The following is a 21,884-nucleotide window of genomic DNA, read 5'->3' as shown; positions in this document are numbered from 1 at the left end:
ATTACTTGAAGGCTTTCATAAGATCAGAAAAAGATCACTGACCCTCCTTCTAAAAAGAAAGAAATCCTCCCACCTGACTGCCTTTGAGATGGAGTACCATCTCAAAGAGAGTTTACTGAAACGTAAACTCTCCCCAGGGCTGGAGCCTGCCAGCCTTCAGACTGGAGCTGCACCATTGACTCTCCTGGGTCTGTGGTCTTCAGACTTGACCTGGTGATGCACAGCCAGCTCTCCTAGGGCTCCAGCTTGCCAACCCATCCTGCAGATCTTCACCTGCAGGGACTTTACCTCTGTAATGGCATAAATCAATTTCTTATAAAAAAAATGTTTCCTCCTCTGTGTGTGTGTATTTCTATCTTTCTGGAAATCCCTAATACACACCTTCAGCAACAGTAGTCAAGGGTGTGTAAGTGTAGCCCCACCAAACCTGGCTCAGATATTTATAAAAATAAGTTTGATTCTGAGCCAGGCATGGTGATGCCCATCTACAATCCATGACTTGAGAAGTGGACACAGGAGTGGGCACAGGAGGATTGAAAGTGCAAGGCCAAACTTGGCTACATAGTGAGACCCTGTCTCAAAACAAAGTTAGACTCCACTAATAGAATGTCCAGGCCAGCCTGGGGAAAACACTTCCCAGCATCTCAATTTATAAAAAAAAAAGCTACATAGGAAACATAAATAGAAGATTTTGGCCCAGGCCAACCCAGTCATAAAAGTGACACCCTATTCAAAAAATAACTAAAGCAATGCTAGGTGTGGCAGCACACATCTGTAATCACAGCACTTGAGAGGCTGAGGTAGAATTGCAAGTTCAAGGCCAGTCTAAGCTATGAAATGAGACCCTTTCTCAAAAAGCCAAACATAAATAAGTAAATAATAACTAAAGCAAAAAGGAGTGGGGGTAAGGCTCAAGCGGTAGAGCATCTACCCCATGAAAAACACTTGAACCCCAAAACATTCCATCAAGGTTGTCTGAGAATACAAGAAGAACAAAACCTTCAGATCATAGGTTGTTTGTTTCAGAGTTCTGCAGGCCCAGCATTTTGCATTCAGTCATTTTATTTATTTTTCTTTGTTTTTCTTTCTATTTTTACCATGTTTTTTATCATTTAAAATCTTTTAATTGACAAAACTTTGGGTATATGTATCCTGTGTGGTATGTGGTTTTTAAATGTACATACATTGTGGAATGATTAAATTCAGCTAATTAACATATGCATTACCTCACATCCTTATCATTTTTGTGATGAGAACACTTAAAAATCTACTCTTAGCAATTTTCAAGACCACAGCATGCTATTATTAGCTAAAGACACCATGTAGTACAATAGATGTCTGAACGTCTTCCTCTTGTCCCACATTTTGTAACTTTTTTCCAACATCTCCCCAGCCCCAAGCCCCACGTGGTCCCTACCACTGCATATATTAAAAGATCACGCATGTGTTGTTTAACTAATTTACTATTAGTCTGTTTGGGCTCCAATCTTGCCAAAAGTCTGTGCTGAACGTTTTAACTCCCAGCTATTGTTCGTATACCCACCCTGTGCTGGCCTGATGGCACTAGAATCACTTTTGATAACTCTCAAGTGGGAGTCACCTTATCAACTCCAAAATGTCAGTTAATGTCTTCATAGCTGAAGAAGTCTATTTCTCAAACCCAGAGACCTTGGCTTTGTCAGTATTCGTGCTGTGCTGAAGTATTCCACATCTCCCCAAGATTTATTCATTCCCTTCTGTTGTTCTGTGTCTGCTCCCTTCTTCCCTCCTCCCCTCTAACCAGACAGCCCTCTTCTTTGCAGGCAGGAGCTTTGTCTTCTCCCCTGCCTTCCCCTCCCTTTCTCCCTCCCCTGCTCTTCTCTCCCCTTCCCTCTCTTCTCCTCTCTTCCTCTTCTTCTCCTTCTTTCCTCCTCCTCTCCTTCTGCCACTGTCTAGGCAACCCAGGCATCTAGCAGAACTCTTCATGGAAGCAGCAAGTCTGTAACAACTGCCTATTAAATAAAATAAAACATGTAACTATTAAATAGCAGCATTTATTTTCTTGTGCGGTTTGTAAGTTGACTCTGAAAGTATTTACGAAAATGTCTTGAGGGATGACAGCATCAGGGTAAGGAGAGCATGGCTCCAAGGGTCCTCCTTTGAAACCCTAAGACCTGGTATTTTATTGGAGGGATGAATGGTTTTGTTGTTTTCCAGTCACTGGCATTATCAACTTACAGAAGGTTACAAGACTCTCTTGTCCATCAATTAAGACAAGCTTTCTTGTAAAGAAATAAAGGCTCAGACAATCTACAGAACTTATTTAAGCCATTAGTTCATAGTAAAGCATGACTAGACCCTGGTCTTCTAACTCCCTAAATCATTAGCTGTACTGTTTTACTTCTACTACTGCCTCTAGGGACTGCTGAAAACAAACAAACAATATGTCTTCATATCTTACTTATTTATGACAAGGAAGCTTCCTTGAAGAATGAATAAGAAAAGTCTTACTTCAAGAGACCACTACATCTTGTTGTGATTGAGACAAACTTTACAAACATGAAAAACAGAAAATATAAGCTTTATGATCCAAAGAATTTCTGCTCTTCTTCTCTAGCTAGATATTTTGAATTATTTACTTTAGAGAGACAGTATTTGGCTAATATATGCACATATATGAACATGAATATAAGATGCTTAAATAAAGATAATAGATTTTTCCAATCTAGTAAAAGGAAACAAATTGAAAGAAATTTTACAATAAAATAAATTGATTAACAGAGACTAGAAACTGAACAATCCTATCTAATATATGGACCTAGTTTAAATTCTAAATCAATAAAATAAAATAAAATAAAAATAAATAAATTCTAAATCAAACTAAATATATAAATGAAATATAAAAATACATCTTGGGGAGATTTTAGAAAATTTGAATATAGATTCAGTATCAGCTATTATGAAGGAATTATATTGGTAGTTTTGTTATAGTATTGTGGTTATGTAAGAAATATTCAGCCCTGCCTTTTTTTTAAGAGATGGTCTATAAAATATTTAAGAGTTAAGTGTCATGATGTGTGTTTTAAAATACTTTAGCAAAGGGAAGATAGAAAAACATATGATAAAATACTAATAATTATAACATCAAAATCACAGTCTTAAAAGAATTTATTATATGATTCAATTTTGTACATAAAATTACTGTAAGTTTCCATGGGAATAGCATTAACAAGCCCACCATTGGGCAAAGCAAGTACTCTTGCTAATGGTTAAATTAATTAACCATTAATAGTGATTAATGGTTAGTCACTATTTCATTATGGGAACACCTTAGAGTCAGCATAACGCTAACAAGGTTTCCAAAGTATTTTTTGATGTAAAGTTGTTTTTCTCATCTTCCAGTAAGTGAAAAAGACATCAGAATTTAAATATATATATATGTATATATACATATATAATCAAAATCATTATTTTCTTTCAAGAGAAGTGTGACGATATAGGGATAAAGAGAGATTATAGGAATAAAAAAATTAGGCTGTATGTCACTCTTAGGAACAGCTCACAGAAGGCAATAGCTCAAGGAGCTCTGACAGTAAGCCTGGGACTCCAGGAAATTGGGCGCTCATTTCCCTTGGTAACTGACAATGCTTTTTTTTTTTTTAGGAATGAATGAATGAATTGACATTTGCTTACACTGTCAGTTGAATGGTGTTTGTGCTATTAGGAGGGAGTATGACTTTTTTCCTATTTCAATGGGATCTGTGAAACTATGGAAAGAGACATGAGTCAGGATAAGCTAGGTTATGCTGCAGAAACAAGTTAACCTCCCTCAAAAATCTCAGTGGCTTTAAAAGCAAAAATCATTTCTCACAAAAACTCCACTGTGGGTCAGCCAGGTTAGAGACAGGGAGGAGACCGATGTGGGGAGCCGGTGAACAGAGCTGTGCCACCTGGAACCTACATCTCAGGGCAAGAAAAACGGGCTTCCTGCTGGTCACTGCAGTGCACATTCCTTTGACTAGGACTGGTCACATGATCCCACCAAACTGCAAAGAGGCAAGGAAGTGGGTTCCCTATATGTCAATGAGGGGAAAGAGGGCTGTGTTTGGTGGGCATTCTGTCTACTGCATTATCCTGACATGCTTTACAGATGTGTTGGTCATTCATTCGTCCCTGAAGAAACTACTACTGTAGCACTGTTGTAGGTACCAAAGGAGACACTTAAATGGCTACACTCCACAGAACAGCACTGCTGTCCTGAGCTCAGAGGAAGCTCAGGGTTTTTTTATTGCCCACAGGAATGTTGGTTTCTATGGGAGGCTGATGCAGGGGCATTGCAAGTTTAAGGCCAGCCTGGGAATATCGTGAGACTCCCCCCCCTCCCCCCGCCCCCATCTCCAAAATAAAGCAAAAAAAAATCTGAGAACCGAGATAACAATCTGTTCACTCATCTATAGGTGATACTATAACAAGCACTTAGAAACTGCTTTTGCTGAAGAATACTGACTTCTCATTGGGGCCTGCAAATGTCCAAAGATTAACAGGAAGCAGAGGAAAAGCTTAGTGTCCCTACCTCTATTTCATATCTGTCTTTGCTCTAAGCAGTTCTCTGCTGTCACCTTGGGCTCCAAGGAGAGGATTGATGGATAGTATCTTGTGACAAGAGTTGAAACTACCCTCCCCCAGCCACCATAACTTTCTAATCATGACCAGGCTCCACCTGGCCAATCCTGAGTTGATGATCAACTGGACCACACCTCTGGCCATTGAACCACACCCATGACCTCAACTATTTAAAAACTACTCACACTTCTCACCCCTGCCCCATGCTCTGTTTAAGACTAAATCTCTTGCTGTGCCCTGAGGGTGAGCTGTTGCTTCCTGGGCCTTTTTCCCTGATGAATACAAGTGCTGCTAGTATAGCTCCTTTCTCTGCCCTTCACCACTGCTCATCTCTTTACTTGGTGTACTGGGGTGAGGGGCTGGACCTGACACACTGGAACCCCTGGACCTCTGGCCTAGAACAATATGTACTATATATTAGAAATACTTAAATTTTTAATGTTGATCTTGAGGATGACTGTTAGAGTGAGACACATCAGGTTTTCATCCTAGCTGTGCCACCTATGTGTGACTTCTCTTAGACACAGTTGCCTTCTTTGTAAAATGTGTAAAATAAGAATATTACGTACCTTATAGACTGGTTGCAAGGATTGAAAGAGATGATGGATGAAACGTGCCCACAGCAAGTGCTCTATAAATGTAAAACACATAATTTCTACTTAAATTTCCTTAAAATCATAAAACAATGGAATTTAAATTGTTAGCAAGCTTTCTTCCTGCCTTTCTACCTGCCACCCACGTGTGGGAGACTGGCATCAATGTTGGAGCCCAGGAAGGATGAGGAAGGCTTCTATGGAGGAGAGGAGGTGGCAGGTTGATTACTATGGTATTGGTATGAATTCGTGGTTTTTAATATATAGAGACAAAGAAAGAAAGAAATATGAATATAAATGTCTGATACATATGTAGAGTCATCTGTGTGTTTAGATAGATAGACAAGTGAATAGATAGATGTTAGGTAGATTTGATAGATTAGGCAGATTGGATAGATGGATGTATGGATAGATGAATAGATGGATAGAGGGATAGATGGATAGATAGATCCCTAACTCCCCCTGAAAGTGGTGATAACCCATTAACACTGTGCACACTGAGAGTCTAGACCTTGATATCTCAATATCATTTTTACTGAAAGGACTCAGGGATTTTAGAGAAATGGTTGATTCCAGGGATAGGGCAGGGAAAATAAAAGATGGGCCTAGACTAGTCTGCTGTTCCAGAAAGTAGGGAAGGTCTGCATAAGTGACAGGGACATGTTAAAAGGATGCAGAAACTAGCTTGATAGGCCTCCCACCAGACAAATCCAGGACAATTTGGCATCAAAATAAGAAATCATGGCAGGGGACAATAGCCTGCTGGATAAGATAGGAATCATGAATCTATACTGGTACAATGAAATGATATAATAAATAAATGGAAGAAAAGAAAGGGTCTCCTTACCATAAATGTACAAAGGATGATGGAAATGAAAATAGCTATCTGACAACAGTAATTATTAGCACAGCCAAACAAACACTGTGATGAACGTGGATTATTTCTTAGTCTCACAGAACCTCCTCACAAGAGTCTTATTGGCAACCAGAGAGAAAAGGAAACGCCTCATAGCTGAGAAACCTGGAGGACAGCACTTTAATTAGGTGATCAAAGTTTATACTGAAGGCAGGTGTGGTGGTGCACACCTGCAATCCCTGCTCCTCAGGAGGCTGAGGCAAGAAGATGATGAGGTCAAGCCAGCCTGGGCTACCTACAATAGAAATCTTGTGCAGTCCACAAGGGTGCAGTGAATGAGTTCCCACGATTTCTATTCCTGCCCAGAAGCATAGTCTGAATCTAATCAGGAGGAAACAGCAGAAAAACCCAAAGTCAGGAACATACTAGAAAATAACTGGCTTGTAATCTTTTAATGTGAATTGTTCCAGATTGATGAAAACCAAAGCAAAATGAGAATTGCATGCACGATCTCATCTTGATCCATTTGCACTGTTGGCACACTTGGTGACCATTGACCCAGGTCCTGTGGCTGAATGGCTGCACTTAGTTAATTTCCTGGTGGCGATGGCTGTATTGCAGTTCTTCAGGAAAGTCACAATGAAGCATTCAGGGGGAGCAGGACATCATAGTGGCATTTTAATCTTCAATAGCTCAGGAGAAAAAGTTCTTTGTACTGTTTTTACAAGCTTTATCTAAGTGGAAAAATTCAAATATAAAAAAATTAGGGCTGGATGGCGGTGATAGTTGCACAACAAGGTGAGTTACTTGATACCACTAAACTGTACACTTAAATGTATGTTGTGTGCACCACAATCTGTCTAAAGACTAGGAAAAAGGTGAAAAATAAAACTAGAGAATTACAGTTGCTCGGGAAACACCTTCTGAGCCAGTTTGTTCTCTGAGCCAGAATGCACATGTGTGCAGGAGGTCTGGGCACAGTCACCTTGCCTGTATATCCAAGCGAAGGGGTGAAATCGGCTAAAGCAGAGGCCCCTCAGGGTGGCAGTAGCCTTGAGGGCTATTTAGAGTCTTGCGGGGACATTTTCTCTCATCACTATTATTGGGGAAGGAGGGTGTTACTGGAACTTGGCAGGTAGTGGCTAGAAATGCTAACCTTGCTTCAGTGCGTGAAGCTAGCCAACCTGAGTCGTGTATGAATATGGAACACTGAAACCTGTCAAAGTCATTTTAAAAAGGGGGAGGGAGAAGAGGGAGAATAATGGAGGGGAGGAACCAAACCGGGGTACATTGTCCACATATATGGAAATGTCATAACAAAAATCTCTGTACAACTATTATTGCTAATAAAAACATTTAAAAAAAATAAACCAGATGTATTGGTACACAGTTGTAATCCCAGCTACTCAGGAGGCATTGGTAGGAAGATCACGGTCCAAGACCAGCCCGGCCCAAATCAGGAGACACCACCTGAAAATAGCTACAGCATCCTCTTTTTAGGGGATGTATCTCAGGTGCATAGCTTATCTTGCCTAGCAAGCACAGGAGCCTGAGGTCAAACTCTGGTACTGCCAAAAAATTAGTTTACATTAGATCCAATATAAAGATCTACTTTAATTTCATCAAAGGGATTGTTTTAAAATATTTCACATGATTGCTCTCAAGTATGTATTATTTTTTACTCGTTGATAAGAAATACCGCATGAAATTGTATATGGCAAAGATTTTTTCGTTTGTTTTGACAGTTTGATCAGCTCCTTATTTCTTTCTCTTTCCCATTTTCTCTCTGCCCTTTGCCTGTTGAAGCCTAGTTACTCCGAAGTGAATTTAAGCTCAATCTTGGAGATAAACTCTCAGCAATTCTGGGTCACAGCCCTGCCCCTTGTCCAAGGACAGGAAATCCTGTTGACACTATACCTGCAGGTAAAGTCCAAGTTCACCAGGGAGGATCCCTCACTCATCTGCCAATGTTCTAGCACATTTCATGACTTCAGTCTGATAGCTTCCTCTTTCTTTAATCAGATGGGAGTGATTATTGCTTGTCCTCTATCCCCATGCACACTCATACCTGTACTCTTTCATTTTCTGTGCTTTTTCTGCAGAGGGGCTTCGGATCTTCCTACTTCTTGCAAGTGAAAATATTTATGATAAGCAGGTGCAAAATCCATTTCCCAGCTGTCCCTGAGGTTTACACATTATTTTTTTCATAAACTACTTCCCTTCTGTCCTACTTAATTTTAGAATTAGTACATTATATGCATTTTTAAATTGCATGTGTAGGTAGTTACATGTATACAGTATTCATTACATATATGAACAGGAATTTTATTTCTGGATGATAGAGGGGACACTACAGAATATTCCTGTGAGAAGGAGGTGTGTGTTGTTAAAGATGTCAACCTGGCGAGGTACAGTGGCTCACACCTGTAATCTCAGCTACTCAGGAGGTAGAGATGCAGAGGTTTGAGTTTTGAGGCCAGCCTGGGCAAAAAGTTAGTGAGATCCCATCTTAACCAATAAAAAATTGGGCATAGTGGTGTACGCCCGTCATCCCAGCTATGTGGGAAGTATAAATAGGAGGCTCACAGTCCAGGCTGACCAGGGTATTTGAAAAATTACAAAAAGCAAAACATGGTAGAGTGCCTGCCTGGCAAGATCAAGGCCCTGAGTTCAAACCCCAATGCCTCCCACCCCACCCCCGGCCAAAAAAAAAAGTGAACCTGTTCTCTGACGTACCTGAGAGTCATTGTCATATCAAGGGTGGCTCACACATCTAGGCGAATTATGAACATGGGGATCAGGATGATGGGGACACTCTCTAAAACCCTGAGGGTTAAGTACAAGAATGGAAGACACCAAGTCCAAGTGCAAAGCCTCAAATATCTCCAAGGTAGTCATGCAGCCTGTTTGGATAGACTCAGATGGCCCAGAGGACAGAACTTGGTCAATGGGACAATTTCCAGAGAGGCAGATGTCAATGCGACATGGGGAACGACTGGCTCAGTTGTGGCTGCACAGATGGGCTCCTCGTCTTCCCCCCACCCCTTCACCACCACTGCTAAAGGTGACTGGATGCAGGAAACAGAGGCTCTGCGATACTGTCCTCATCTGGACCCATCCAAATTGCAGAGCTTGGTGGGACTGGACTCTAGAACGAGGCTGCTTAGGTTCAGATTCTGTGCCTGCCACCTCCTAATGGGGTGAGTAGGCAACTGTCTTCCTCTGTGTGTCAGGCTCCTCACAGGTGTAATGAAGACAACACTACATGCCTTTCTGCAGGGATTCTGTGCCACAGACTAGGCACTTAGTTGATGCCAGCAGTCTCTATTAATCTTTATGAAACACCACAGAGAGAAACAGAAATAAGAAACAGTCCTACAACCCTCCACTTCCCCACCAAGAGGCGGTTACAGTTTTACCCTGAGGTTCCATGAAACTGTCCTGTGTTCTTCGATAATATTCCTTTTTCTAGTTTAGCTAATTCAAGTTACTTTCAGTTGCTAGCAACCAAAGAGATTCAACAATATAAAGGAAAAAGATCTAAAATAGCTACTGCAAACAGAAGAGCTGATTGACAGAGTGCCAGCATTTGGGGGTCAATATTGCTGGTGTCAGAGCCACAGCTGTCTTGGTAGACCCTCTGCAAACTTGCCACTTGCATGCTTAAGAGTGTGCATAAAAATCTTGCAATACCAATGGGCATCACAGAGCACAGAAAGCCATGTGCCAGCATGTGGGGAAATTTCCACTAACTTTGGGTTGGATGCAGCTGGGTTGAAAATTATCCTTGAAAATTACCTCCCTGGCTGTGAAGCAGCACAGCAGTGGATGGCTGGGAAGGAGGGAGAGAGGCCCTGATACGCCTGTATTAGAAGTTCCTATTAATAACCTGAGAACACCCCACTAAGCAAGCCAACTTCTAATTCATATGTGAAAATAACAGAATGGTCTCAAATAGGCAAGGGCTCAAAAGATACCCCACATACCTTCGTGGAAATGCCACTCAAAGAGTAGGAAAGTCATGCAATAAGCATTGACACCAATTGAACATGTCTGCAGTTGTTCTGATATGATTTCTGAACTAAGGGAAAAGTTCTTTTTTCTATGAGAAATACAACCGCACATTACAGTATAGCAAACAAGCCAACCAGGGAGGGAGTGTGGGGAATTCTCAAACTTAGAAAATTGAGACAATGACTCACGCAAGTAGCTCATAAACTCAAAGGTAACTTCCAAAACACTTAAAACAGATTGTCTATTTCCAAATCACTTTAGATGAAAGTAAATAAAGCCTAGCATATGTCCCAGGTGAGAAAGGACACGGGCAAAGATTGTAACAAGGAAGCATAGCGAACAGAAAAGCACACATCAAGAGCAACAGTAAAGGACTTGGGGGTGTGGCTCAGTGGTAGGGTTCCTGCCTAGCAAGCCCAAAGCCCTGAGTTCAAACCTCAGTGCCACCAAAGAAAAAAAAAAAGACATAGTATTAAGAATTTCAGTAGTTACTGACACGTGGGGGATCTTTATGCCAGATAGCAAACACACATGAATACAGTTGTGTAGGACATGTAGAGAACATTCTGAAAGGATAGATGTTTAAGCTAATTGCATCTGCTTGTATGTGCATTCTTTTCTATTACTTTGTCCTTCACTGAGGTTTGCAGCTTGTCAACAGTGAAATGTATTATTGTATTAGGGTTCATTATCGTAAGCCACAGAAACAAATGCTGGCTACCCTAAGTTTAAAAGAACGAGAATGTATTTGAAGGTTGTTGGGAGTTCAGGGACTTAAGGGGACCCTGGAGGACTTGCCCAGGATAGTAGCAACCATGGTTGGTTCCTACGAACCGCTCTCATTGGTGACAGGGACAGATTGACTCTTATGATCCCACCCAAGGTGTTCTGACATGTCTACCCACCCTCCCTTTGCGCTGTGGTTGCTAATCTACACATTGCTCTGTCCCACTGTGCGACCCAGGGAGGGCAAGTTCATCAGGGTTCCCCAGAGAACCAGATGACAGCATCATTTTCTACTCATAGGCTGGGCGGTCAGCTCAGAGAGTCTGAAGGCCATCTGCTGGCAGTGTCCCTCTGCCCAGGCGATCAGCAGTCTTGTTCTATGAAGGCCATCTTCTGACTGGGGGAGAACTTGCCCACCCTATAGACCCTATAGGGGGTGGTCATATGCTTTCTCAAAGTCTTTTGATTTAAACGTTAGTCTCATCTAAAGAAAACCTTCATAGCAACAATACATTAGCATTTGACCAAATATCAGGGTACCGTGGCCTAGCCAGGTTGACATGTAAGGCTAACCACCCAGAGCTCCACGCATAGCTCAGCAGTAGAGTGTGTGCTTAGCACGTGCAAAGCCCTGGGTTCAATCCTCAGCACCACCAATGCAACACCCTATTAGTTTAACCCTGGGGCATGTGCAGGAATGTAGGGGAGGGAGAAACCCTTCACTCCTGCAGTGAGAAGCAGGTCTCTGCACCCCACTAATTACACATAGGGGGATGCCCCAGAAGCAGGAGTGAGCCAGTTATTACACAGTCTTTTAAGAAGACAAATGTTTAAAGCTGGCTGTGGTGGCTCTTGTCTGTAATCCCAGCTACTTGTGAGGTGAATAAGAGTTCCAGATCAGCCTGGTATGGAGTGGAGGAGAAGGGAAGTTAGCAATACCCCATCTCAATTAATAAGTGAGATATAGAGATGGTAGTACACATCTATAGTCCAGCTATCCTGGTATAGGCAGAAGGACCATGGTCCAGGTCAGCCTGGGCAAAATCTCAAGACTCTACTTGAAAAATAACTAAAACAAAAAGGGCTGGTGTGTGGCTCAAGTGTAAAGCTTGAGGCCCTGAGTTCAAACCCCAGTACTGCCAAAAAAATAATAAAGACAAATGTTTAGCATGGTTACATTTATAAATAAGAAGAAAAAACCTTTTTTTGTGAGTTCCACAGAAACCCTCCCTGAGATGTAAGCGTGGTTATGTGACTTCATCCTGAAACTCCTCCCCCTCGGTCCTCCCCACTTCCAGTCTTCTCAGTTGGGTGACTGTGTCACAAGCTACGCAGTCACCCAAGCTAAGAAGCTGGCTCCATCCTGCCTCCTCACTCTGCCTCACCACACACACCCAAGCCGTCACCCAGCCTGTCATGGCAGACACCCCTGCCGTCCATCCCTGGAGTGCCATCCTGAGCCAGGTGCTCAACATCTCTCACCTGGACTCTCACCGAACTTCCCAGTTGTTCCTTTTCTCCCTGGTTGTCCTTTTTACCATCGCTGAGCCTCCTAGTAAACTCCAGGGCTGACTTTTGAAAAACAGGGCACACTGCCCTTCTTTCTTTCTTTCTTTTTTTTTTTTTCAGTACTGGGGTTTGAACTCAGGGCTTTCACCTTGAGCCACTTCACCAGCCTTTTCTTGTGATGGGTTTTTTAAGAGATAGGGTCTCGTGAACTGTTTGCCCAGGCTGGCTTCAAACCTCAATCTTCCTGATCTCTGCCTCCTGGGTAGCCGGGATTACATCTGTAAGCCACCAGCTCCTGATGCATACTGCCCTTCTGGTGCCACCGTTTACCTGCCTTCCTAGGCTCCTGAGTGCAGAGACAGTCTGCTCCGTCTGGCTGTCTGAGGGAATTCTAGATAAAGTTGTCGTGTGTTTTGTGACAGACAGAGCTCTGGAGTGCATCATACATCGTGTCCCACCATAAAGGAGACAGAACCCAAAACACCAGTAGAAAGTCAGACGGGTTGAGGATTTAGCCCAGTGGCAGAGTGCGTGCCTAGCAAGTGCAAGGCCCTGAGTTCATCCCCAGCATGGGGAAGAAGGGCAGAGGAGAAAGCTGGGAACTATAGAACTAAGAATAAAATCTATTTTCCCCACCTGAGGAGGTAAAACAAAACTTAGATTCATTCTGCTCCAAGTGTTTTTCTGGATAAAGAGTTCCCTCGCTATCCTGTTTACAGCCCCTGTTGTACTCTGGTCATCTGAAGTGTTTGTGTCACTTGGGTTATCTCATTATGCGTTCATGTGTACATGTGATCAGTCACTTGGCAGAGCTCCCTGGAGTGTCCACCCTCTGTCGGGTACTATGTCAGGTGCTGGTTACACCCAGATGTGTAAGAAAAGGACTAGGTGTTAGCGTTAAGCCCATATATCAATTCCTGACCTTAGGCCTGGCATTGACAGTGCCTGTCACACCACTAGACACCCATCCCACTGGTAGTCTGTGACTCGAAGGCTGCTATTTGAATATTTTATTGAAACTCCATACACAAAAAATAAACGTATGTTAATCTCTTTCATCAGACTCTTAACAAGAAGAATAAACAGTCAAGAGTGACAGCCTAAAATTGAACTGGTCTTAAAGAGAAAATCATCTTTGAAAGAAAAACCATCTTGAAAAGAAAAATAGCAGGCATCTTTTTTTATTGGCTTCTGTTTCTGTTCTGTGTGGTAAAGCCATCACCTCCTTTCTGTCCCTCTGTTTCTGGACAGGTCCAGTCGTTAACAGTGACTCACACTCTCCAAAGTATTTGATCATTGTGGAGAGAAGCACATTTGTAAAACAAATAATCCACAGGCATAATTTTGGCTTTGCAACTTTTAGTGGGAGAAATAAAGGAAACGTCTTAATGTTTCTTTCTAGAAACTCACAAGGTATACAACTCCAAAGTAAATCTCAGTTTTTAAAGTCTAAAACATCCATCTGTATCCTGCTGTCCACCAAATAATCTTAAAACCAAGTAAAAAGTGTCAGCTGGCAATATCCAAAGCACCACTTTGTCTTGATGTTGTCAAAAGTGGATGGTTCAAATCAATTGCCAAACACTTACTTGTTTCTGACATTGAAGCTCAGACTATCATGGTGACAGAACACTTGAATGGGACAACTACATTTTTTGACCCAACTTCCTTCATATAACAATCTGAACAAAATACTCTTTTTGGCTTCAGTGCTTACAATGTTTGCAAAAATATTATCAAACACCAACAATGAGAATATTCATGGGGCACTAAACATCTCCCAGATCTGATCCCCTTTGGTTATTCCAACTACCTTCTACTCCACCATGGTCAGTTTTGCTGACCCCAATCCTTTCAGAAGCCACAGGCATTCCTACTACTTCCCTTTTTTTTTTTTTTTTGCAGTACTGAGGTTTGAACTCAGGGGCTTCACACATGCTAGAGAGGTGCTCTACCACTCTGCCGGCCCTGTTTCCGCTTCTTAGCTGCATCCTGCTCCTTTCCACCCTCAGAGAAGCCTCTTTTCCCTTCACGCCATCTAAGCAATTCCTTCCATGACAGGAGCTGTTGTCACCCTCTTGAGCCTCCCTTGCCAGATGGCAGCTGTCTTCCCTTCAAAGGAAAAGGGACAAGGGCTCTCAAGTGAGGTGGGGGAAGGGAGACCCTTCACTGACTCATCTTTAAATCACAGTTATTATAATTGCATTCTAACTGATCCCCAAGTCATGATAAGTTTGTTCTACAATTCATTCTTAGATCTATCAGAGTCATCATAATAAAATAAGTTTGATCATGTCCCCCTCCTGTTTAAAATCTTCAGGTATAAATTCTAGAAAATCTAAAATTCTGGTTCCAGAAAAATGGCTTACTGAGCCAATGCAGACCCTGCTCTTCCTTACCATGTTTCTCTACAAACACACAGAAACACCAGATGACATACAACAAAATTTATTTAAAATTTTAAAAGGCACAGCTAAGCTTATAAGGTCCAGGTACCAGAAATGAAGAAGGAACTTGATGTCAGAGTAAGTGGTAAGCTTGTAGCTTGAGGTCTCAGACATTGTGATGCAAGCAGGAATTAAGTCACCATTTAGGCCCCAAACGATCGCGCTGGAAATCTAAGACTCAGGCAATGGCAGGAGAAGTACTCTTGGGCCACAGGAGGCAAAGAGCGATAACTGAGACTTCTACATAAACTAAGACTCTAATCAGCTGTCTTTTCAATGGAGGGGGAGCTAACAAACTTTTCCAACTTTCCCCACAAGCAAAAAAAAATGTATCCTGCCCAGGGGGAAGGAATTCCTCCTGTGAAACATTGACATTCCAAACTTACACCATGCAGAGATGTGAAATCAGAATCGATTTCCTTGGGTAGGAATTTCCAAACTAAAATTTTAGTACGAGAATTAGTTCAGGCTGGTGAAATCTCTAGTTGCCTAGGACTGTTTTACAAGTTTTGTTTTTTATTGCTGGGAATCAAATCCCCACAGATATTTTTGTTAGTTGAAAATATAAGTGACTTTCTCGGAAAAAAAAAATCCTAAAGAAATGGACTCACAAACAAAAATTACAAACCACAAGAACCAACTCACTACAGAAAGATTAGCAAGAGCTTGGGAAAATAGTAGAATTTGAAAGACCTGGTAAAATAAGAGCTTAAAATCATATTTTAAGCCCACACTGGTGGGTGACACCTGTAATCCTAACTACTGGGGAGGTAGAGATTGGGAGGTCTGTGGTTCCAGGCCAGCTGTAGCAACAAGTTCTCAAAACCCCATCTCAACCAATAAAAGTTAGGCCTGGTAACACACACCTGTTATCCCAGCCATGGTGGAAAGCATAAACAGGTAGATGGAGGTCCAGACCAGTTGAATCATAAAGTGAGACCCCCATCTCAAACAATCTGAGCCAAAAGGGCTTGGGGGAGTGGCTCAAGTGGTAGAGCGCCAGCCTAGCAAGTGTGAGGCTCTGAGTTCATACTGTAGAGCCACCGAAAAAATTATATTTAAAAAAGTGTAGAAATCATTAAAAAAAAAAAAGAACTACGTGACAAGAGAAAATCCATATAGCTCCTCTACAAATTAAAAAAGTAGCTTTAATATTTAAAATTCAATCATTAGGTTGTCCGACAGAAAACTGAGGGAAGGTAGGCGTCTTCAAGAAATTTCCCAGATTGCTGGCTGGCAGAGTGGCTCAAGCAGTAAGAGCACTTGACTAGCAAGCGTGAGGCCCTGAGTTCAAACTCCAGTGCGGCCAAAAAAACAAAAACAAAAGAAATTTCTCAGATTGCAACATAGGGAAATAAAGAGATGGAAAAAATGCAAAGAATTTAAGAGGGTTGGGAGACAAAGTAAAGTGAACTGTTGTGCATTTCTGTCTACTGGCTTTTGTTGTCTAACAAACCTCCGTGTGTCTGTGTATGATTTATTGTTTCTAGCTCCAAATTCACCCTTTTTGCTGCTCTGTGAAAGCAGGTCGGAGCCCCTCAAGTATTTTTCTTTTGCCAGATGGCTTGATTTTAAGGTGGGTCAATACAGGATGTTTGGGAAGCACTGCAGGAGGGAGAGTATGGCCTTTCCCAGCACTGAGCTCCATGCCCAACCCTGGGCTCCTGCATGGCTTGCACCTTCTCCAGAAAACAATGCTAGCAAAAATACAAGTGAAAGAGAGGACATCTCTAAAGATGGTACAACATTAAAAGATTTAAAAAGAAAATATAAATAAACCTATATCCACTGAAGAAATTGAATTTGTAATTAAACATCTTCCCTGTTTTTGTTTTGGGGACAGGGTCTCACTATGTATGTAGATTGGTCACCAATTCGAATCCTCCTGTGTCAGCCTGTCCAAATGCTATGATTACAGGTGTGCACCACCATGCCTGGCATTCCTTTTCTTTTTCTTTCTTTTCTTTTTTTTTTTTTTTTTTGCTGTACTGGGGTTTCAACTTGGGGCCTTCCCCTTGAGCCACTCCACTAATCTGTTCTGTGATGGGTTTTTTGAGATAAGGTCTTGAAAACTACTTGCCTGAGTTGGCCTGCAATCCACCCGATCTCTGACTCCTGAGTAGCTAGTATTACAGGCTTGAGCCGCTGGTGCCTGGCTCCTTTTTATTTTTAATGGTATCCTTTCACAAACCAAAAATTTTAGTTTTAAAGTCCAATTTGTCATTTGTTTCTTTTATAGTTTATGTCACATCTAAGAAAACTTTTCTACTGCCAGATCTCAAAGGTTTTCTCATTTGTTTTAAGACTTCAGCTTATACATTTAGGTCCATAATCCATTTTGTGTAGAGTGTGAGGTAAGGGATGAGGTCCGTGTTTTTTTCTTTATAGACACCATTTATTGGAAGGACTCGCTCTCCATTGAATTACCTTGACAGCTTTGTTGAAAATTAATTGAGCATAGAATTGTAGGACCTACTTCTGGCCTCTATTCTGTTTCACTGATCTACATGCGTAATTTTCTGCCAACACTATATTATCTTAAACATTTTTGGATAATGTAAAGCTACCTAATAAAATCAAAGGCCTAAACCTAGGATTTTCTTTTTTTTTTTTATTTTATTATTCATATGTGCATACAAGGCTTGGGTCATTTCTCCCCCCTGCTCCCACCCCCTCCCTTCCCACCCACTCTGCCCCCTCCCTCTCCCCCCCACCCCCTCAATACCCAGCAGAAACTATTCTGCCCTTATCTCTAATTTTGTTAAAGAGAGAGTATAAGCCATAATAGGAAGGAACAAGGGTTTTTGCTAGTTGAGATAAGGATAGCTATACAGGGCATTGACTCACATTGATTTCCTGTGTGTGTGTGTTACCTTCTAGGTTAATTCTTCTTGAACTAACCTTTTCTCTAGTTCCTGGTCCCCTTTTCCTATTGGCCTCAGTTGCTTTTAAGGTATCTGCTTTAGTTTCTCTGCGTTAAGGGCAACAAATGCTAGCTAATTTTTTAGGTGTCTTACCTATCCTCACCCCTCCCTTGTGTGCTCTCGCTTTTATCATGTGCTCAAAGTCCAATCCCATTGTTGTGTTTGCCCTTGATCTAATGTCCACATATGAGGGAGAACATATGATTTTTGGTCTTTTGGGCCACGCTAACCTCACTCAGAATGATGTTCTCCAATTCCATCCATTTACCAGCGAATGATAACATTTCGTTCTTCTTCATGGCTGCATAAAATTCCAGTGTGTATAGATACCACATTTTCTTAATCCATTCGTCAGTGGTGGGGCATCTTGGCTGTTTCCATAACTTGGCTATTGTGAATAGTGCCGCAATAAACATGGGTGTGCAGGTGCCTCTGGAGTAACCTGTGTCACAGTCTTTTGTGTATATCCCCAAGAGTGGTATTGCTGGATCAAATGGTAGATCGATGTCTAGCTTTTTAAGTAGCCTCCAAATTTTTTTCCAGAGTGGTTGTACTAGTTTACATTCCCACCAACAGTGTAAGAGTGTTCCTTTTCCCCCTTATCCTCGCCAACACCTGTTGGTGGTGTTGCTGGTGATGGTTATTCTAACAGGGGTGAGGTGGAATCTTAGTGTGGTTTTAATTTGCATTTCCTTTATTGCTAGATGGTGAGCATTTTTTCATGTGTTTTTTGGCCATTTGAATTTCTTCTATTTAGAAAGTTCTGTTTAGTTCACTTGCCCATTTCTTTATTGGTTCATTAGTTTTGGGAGAATTTAGTTTTTTAAGTTCCCTATATATTCTGGTTATCAGTCCTTTGTCTGATGTGTAGCTGGCAAATATTTTCTCCCACTCTGTGGGTGTTCTCTTCAGTTTAGAGACCATTTCTTTTGATGAACAGAAGCTTTTTAGTTTTATGAGGTCCCATTTATCTATGCTATCTCTTAGTTGCTGTGCTGCTGGGGTTTCATTGAGAAAGTTCTTACCTATACCTACTAACTCCAGAGTATTTCCTACTCTTTCCTTTATCAACTTTAGAGTTTGGGGTCTGATATTAAGATCCTTGATCCATTTAAACCTAGGATTTTCTTTACGAGAAAATCTTTGAGAGTAGGAAAACATTTTTTGTTAAGCTACTGAAATTTGGGGGTTATTTGTTACAAAAGATAAGAAGATGTAAAAATCAAGAATGAAGACAGCTTGGCATTGACAGAGAATACAACAAAAGGATGGCGCAGAAAAGCCAGCCATATACCACACAGTGCGATGTGATTGGCGTTGCAGATCAGGGAGAACACGATGGCCCATACAATTAATGGGATTGACTGATGGCTGAGTGACCATACGTAAGAAACTGAAAATACGTTTCTGCCACCATGCACAAAAGCAACTCCATTATGGCTTAAATGTCAACACAGCTATTGTTCGTGATCACAGTGGCCCGTGTACAAGAAAAAGAAACCAGGAGGATAGAGCACAAAATCCCTCCGAAATTCTGAGAGTAGAGCCCACACCCCCTTTAGTCTTTACCATCTAGTACCAGTTTCCGTCTGGCCCAGTCAGACCCTGAGGCCTCCCTACGGTACTCTTCCTGGTGCAGCTTCTGCTTAACAGCAACTCGCCAGCCACTGCAAACCCCAAAAGGTCGCAAGCTGTCTTACAACACAAACTTACCCCGGATTCAAAAGCCAAGCTGATCAGGGACTCCATGTAAAAAGAGCAGAGTGTGACGAGAGGGGAACTTACAACAACAGAGCTCTGTGAGGAAGGTGGGGGACTTTGAAAGGGGTCAGCGATGCCTCTTCTGCATTCCTCAAGGGGTCTTGTGAGCTGTCACCAGATACCGTGAAAAGAGAAAATTTCCACAAATTTAGCTTAAAGATCTTCATTAGCTTTTATTTGTAGTTCTAGAATCAGACAACACTTCATTTTATAAAGTAGAATGAGTGTTCTGATAAACCGAGCAGGGGAGGTTGACCTGAAAGGGCTTCTGAGCCTGCAGCAAAGGCCTCAGAAGGCTGATCGGCCATTCTAAAGTTCCTTCCTTTATGGAGGTTAAAGAAGGTGAAACTTCCTTCTCAGGTTGCCTAAAACTGGCCTCTGTGGGATTTGGGTATTCCCTCTCTTTCTGCTGATTTCTTGGGAGGTCAGATAAATAACGTAGTTTTGGTTTAGTGGTATAGAACGTCAACATGACTAATGCCATCTTGGTTTGGTCTGCTGGGCCTCACGCAGCAGCTCAGAGCAAGCCAATGGCCCCCTGTAAATCTTATTTACCATTCCAAGTTCCTGGGGTAGAAAACAGGGGCCATGTTTCTGAATAGTGTGGCTATCAACAAATATGAGGCAAGCTAGACGTTAAGGAAACTTCAGGACTTTTAAAAACCATACAGCCTGGTTTAGAGCACCTTGTTCTTCACTTCCTGACCCATCCCCTCTGAACCTAGAGAGCTCCATTTCCACTTCGAGTCCTTTGTTAAATGAGAGTGGAAATTTCCTGCATGAATTTAGGGTACCTGAGAATTAGCATAGGTGTAGGCATGAATCTGCTCAGATCCTTCCCCTGGCCTTAAGGCCATTAGAGAGGGAGTGACTCTGAGTTCTCCCCATCTCCAAGTTAAGGGCAATATAAAAATGACCTAAAATTAAATTCTGCCTATTTTTTCCCCTGCATGCAGCGCCTCTATTCCACCTGGCAGAGACCCCACTGTAATCCCTTCCCCCTTTCTGATAATAAAACACCATTATTTCCCTCACTATATCCATGTGTTCTGCTTGGATTCTTCCTCATCAGAGCACAAGGACCAAGATCTGATGAGAATCACCTGTGACTTCAGCGAATGCTTTCACGCAAGGGGCCTTTACTCTAGTGGGCCTGCTCCAATGCACCCTCCACACCACTGCCAGATTCATCTTCCAAAAACATTAAATGTGACCTCTGCCTATGTTTCCAGTCTGATTCCCACACAACTTCTGTCCCACCAAGTCTGGTTTGCCTGACATCAGCAGAACACAGCTAAACTGTTTCATTGCTGTGTCTTTGCTCACGTAATTCCTCCTACCTTGAAAATTGAAAATATACCTGCTTTTGAAATGCAACTCAAATTCCACCCATTTCTGAAGTGTCTGGTTTATACCTATCAAAGGTGACAGCTAGCTCTGTGAAAAAACAATTGTCAGGTCTGGCATCATGGATGTAAGGCCTGTACAGTTCACAGGGCCTCAGACTAAGGTCACACGCTTGGCCTAATAGTCTGCTGCTGCTGTCTTGAATTCTCAATCATTTTTGAGAAAGGGCCTCCATTTTCATTTTGCTTTGGCCCCACAAATTCTGCAGCCAGCCTGATACCTGTGTCCACCAGAAACAAAACTTGCATTCCTCTCTTACGTGCCCAGGGCTGCACAGATGAGATCTTGGGTGCCTGAGTCCTCAGAGCTAGTAACCCTGTCACAAAAGGATTCTCTTCCCCTTCAGTCCACTCAACTCCATCTATTGCAAATGCAATAGGCTGGTTTTATACACAGGATAAAACCATCATGGTGGTAATGGTAACAGGTCCTACCCCCCCTAAAATAAAAACCAATTACATTTGCAAAAGAATATGCCACTTACCTGGCCCTGGTTGTCACATTCCAGTGGAAGGCTTTTGAGTTGAGCTGCAGGTTGCAAGCTGCTAGCTCTGGAGCCAGCTGTGTTGGGGTCTGACCGGGAACAGTGTGGTTTGACTAATTCCCTAAAACTGTTCTGCTTTTACAGGTTTCCTCTCTTTACTTGTGAAACCACAGGTTCTCTGCAACACAGGTGTTTCTCCCAGTGCTTCTCATCTCCATAACAGGACGGTTCTGTTTGCGGGAAGGAGCAGAGGACGTTGGTTAAGTAAGCACGAAGAGCCAGACAGGGCTGTCTCTACTGGGCTAGGGTGGGTGTTTTTCTTTTGATAATTTAAATACCAGGAGGACACAAAGTGCCTTTTTCATGACTTTGACCTATCTGCGCTAGCTCTTTGCACATTGTAGGCTCTTGGGAAATACCTTGTGGATGAAATAAAAAAGCAGCTAGTAGGCCACACTAGAGGTAATCGAGGCCAAATTTTGGGGCCAGGGCTCTTGTGTGCGGTCTTTCCAGTGAACGGATACACAGTAGCCACAGACACTGACATAAACAGGTAACAGG

At 42.1% G+C, this 21,884-nt stretch overlaps 1 long non-coding RNA gene across 3 annotated transcripts; it reads right to left on the bottom strand.

Moving 5' to 3' along the window:
• Positions 1-1,044: 1,044 nt before the first annotated feature.
• Positions 1,045-21,552, bottom strand: LOC141422628 (uncharacterized). Of its 3 annotated transcripts, XR_012447368.1 has the most exons (5): positions 21,324-21,552; positions 19,385-19,540; positions 6,478-6,785; positions 5,172-5,233; positions 1,045-1,991 (listed from the first exon to the last, which is right to left on the bottom strand). It is a non-coding gene; the product is annotated as an uncharacterized lncRNA (long non-coding RNA). The 3 variants fall into 3 exon arrangements; XR_012447369.1 differs by lacking the exon at positions 6,478-6,785; XR_012447367.1 differs by lacking the exon at positions 6,478-6,785 and having other exon boundaries at positions 19,457-19,540.
• Between the last annotated feature and the right edge of the window lie 332 nt (positions 21,553-21,884).

This window comes from Castor canadensis, chromosome 1 (genome assembly GCF_047511655.1).
Source record: "Castor canadensis chromosome 1, mCasCan1.hap1v2, whole genome shotgun sequence".
Classification (NCBI taxonomy): domain Eukaryota; kingdom Metazoa; phylum Chordata; class Mammalia; order Rodentia; family Castoridae; genus Castor; species Castor canadensis.
The sequence above is the reverse complement of the archived record's forward strand: the minus strand, read 5'-3'. Positions and strand labels throughout refer to the sequence as shown.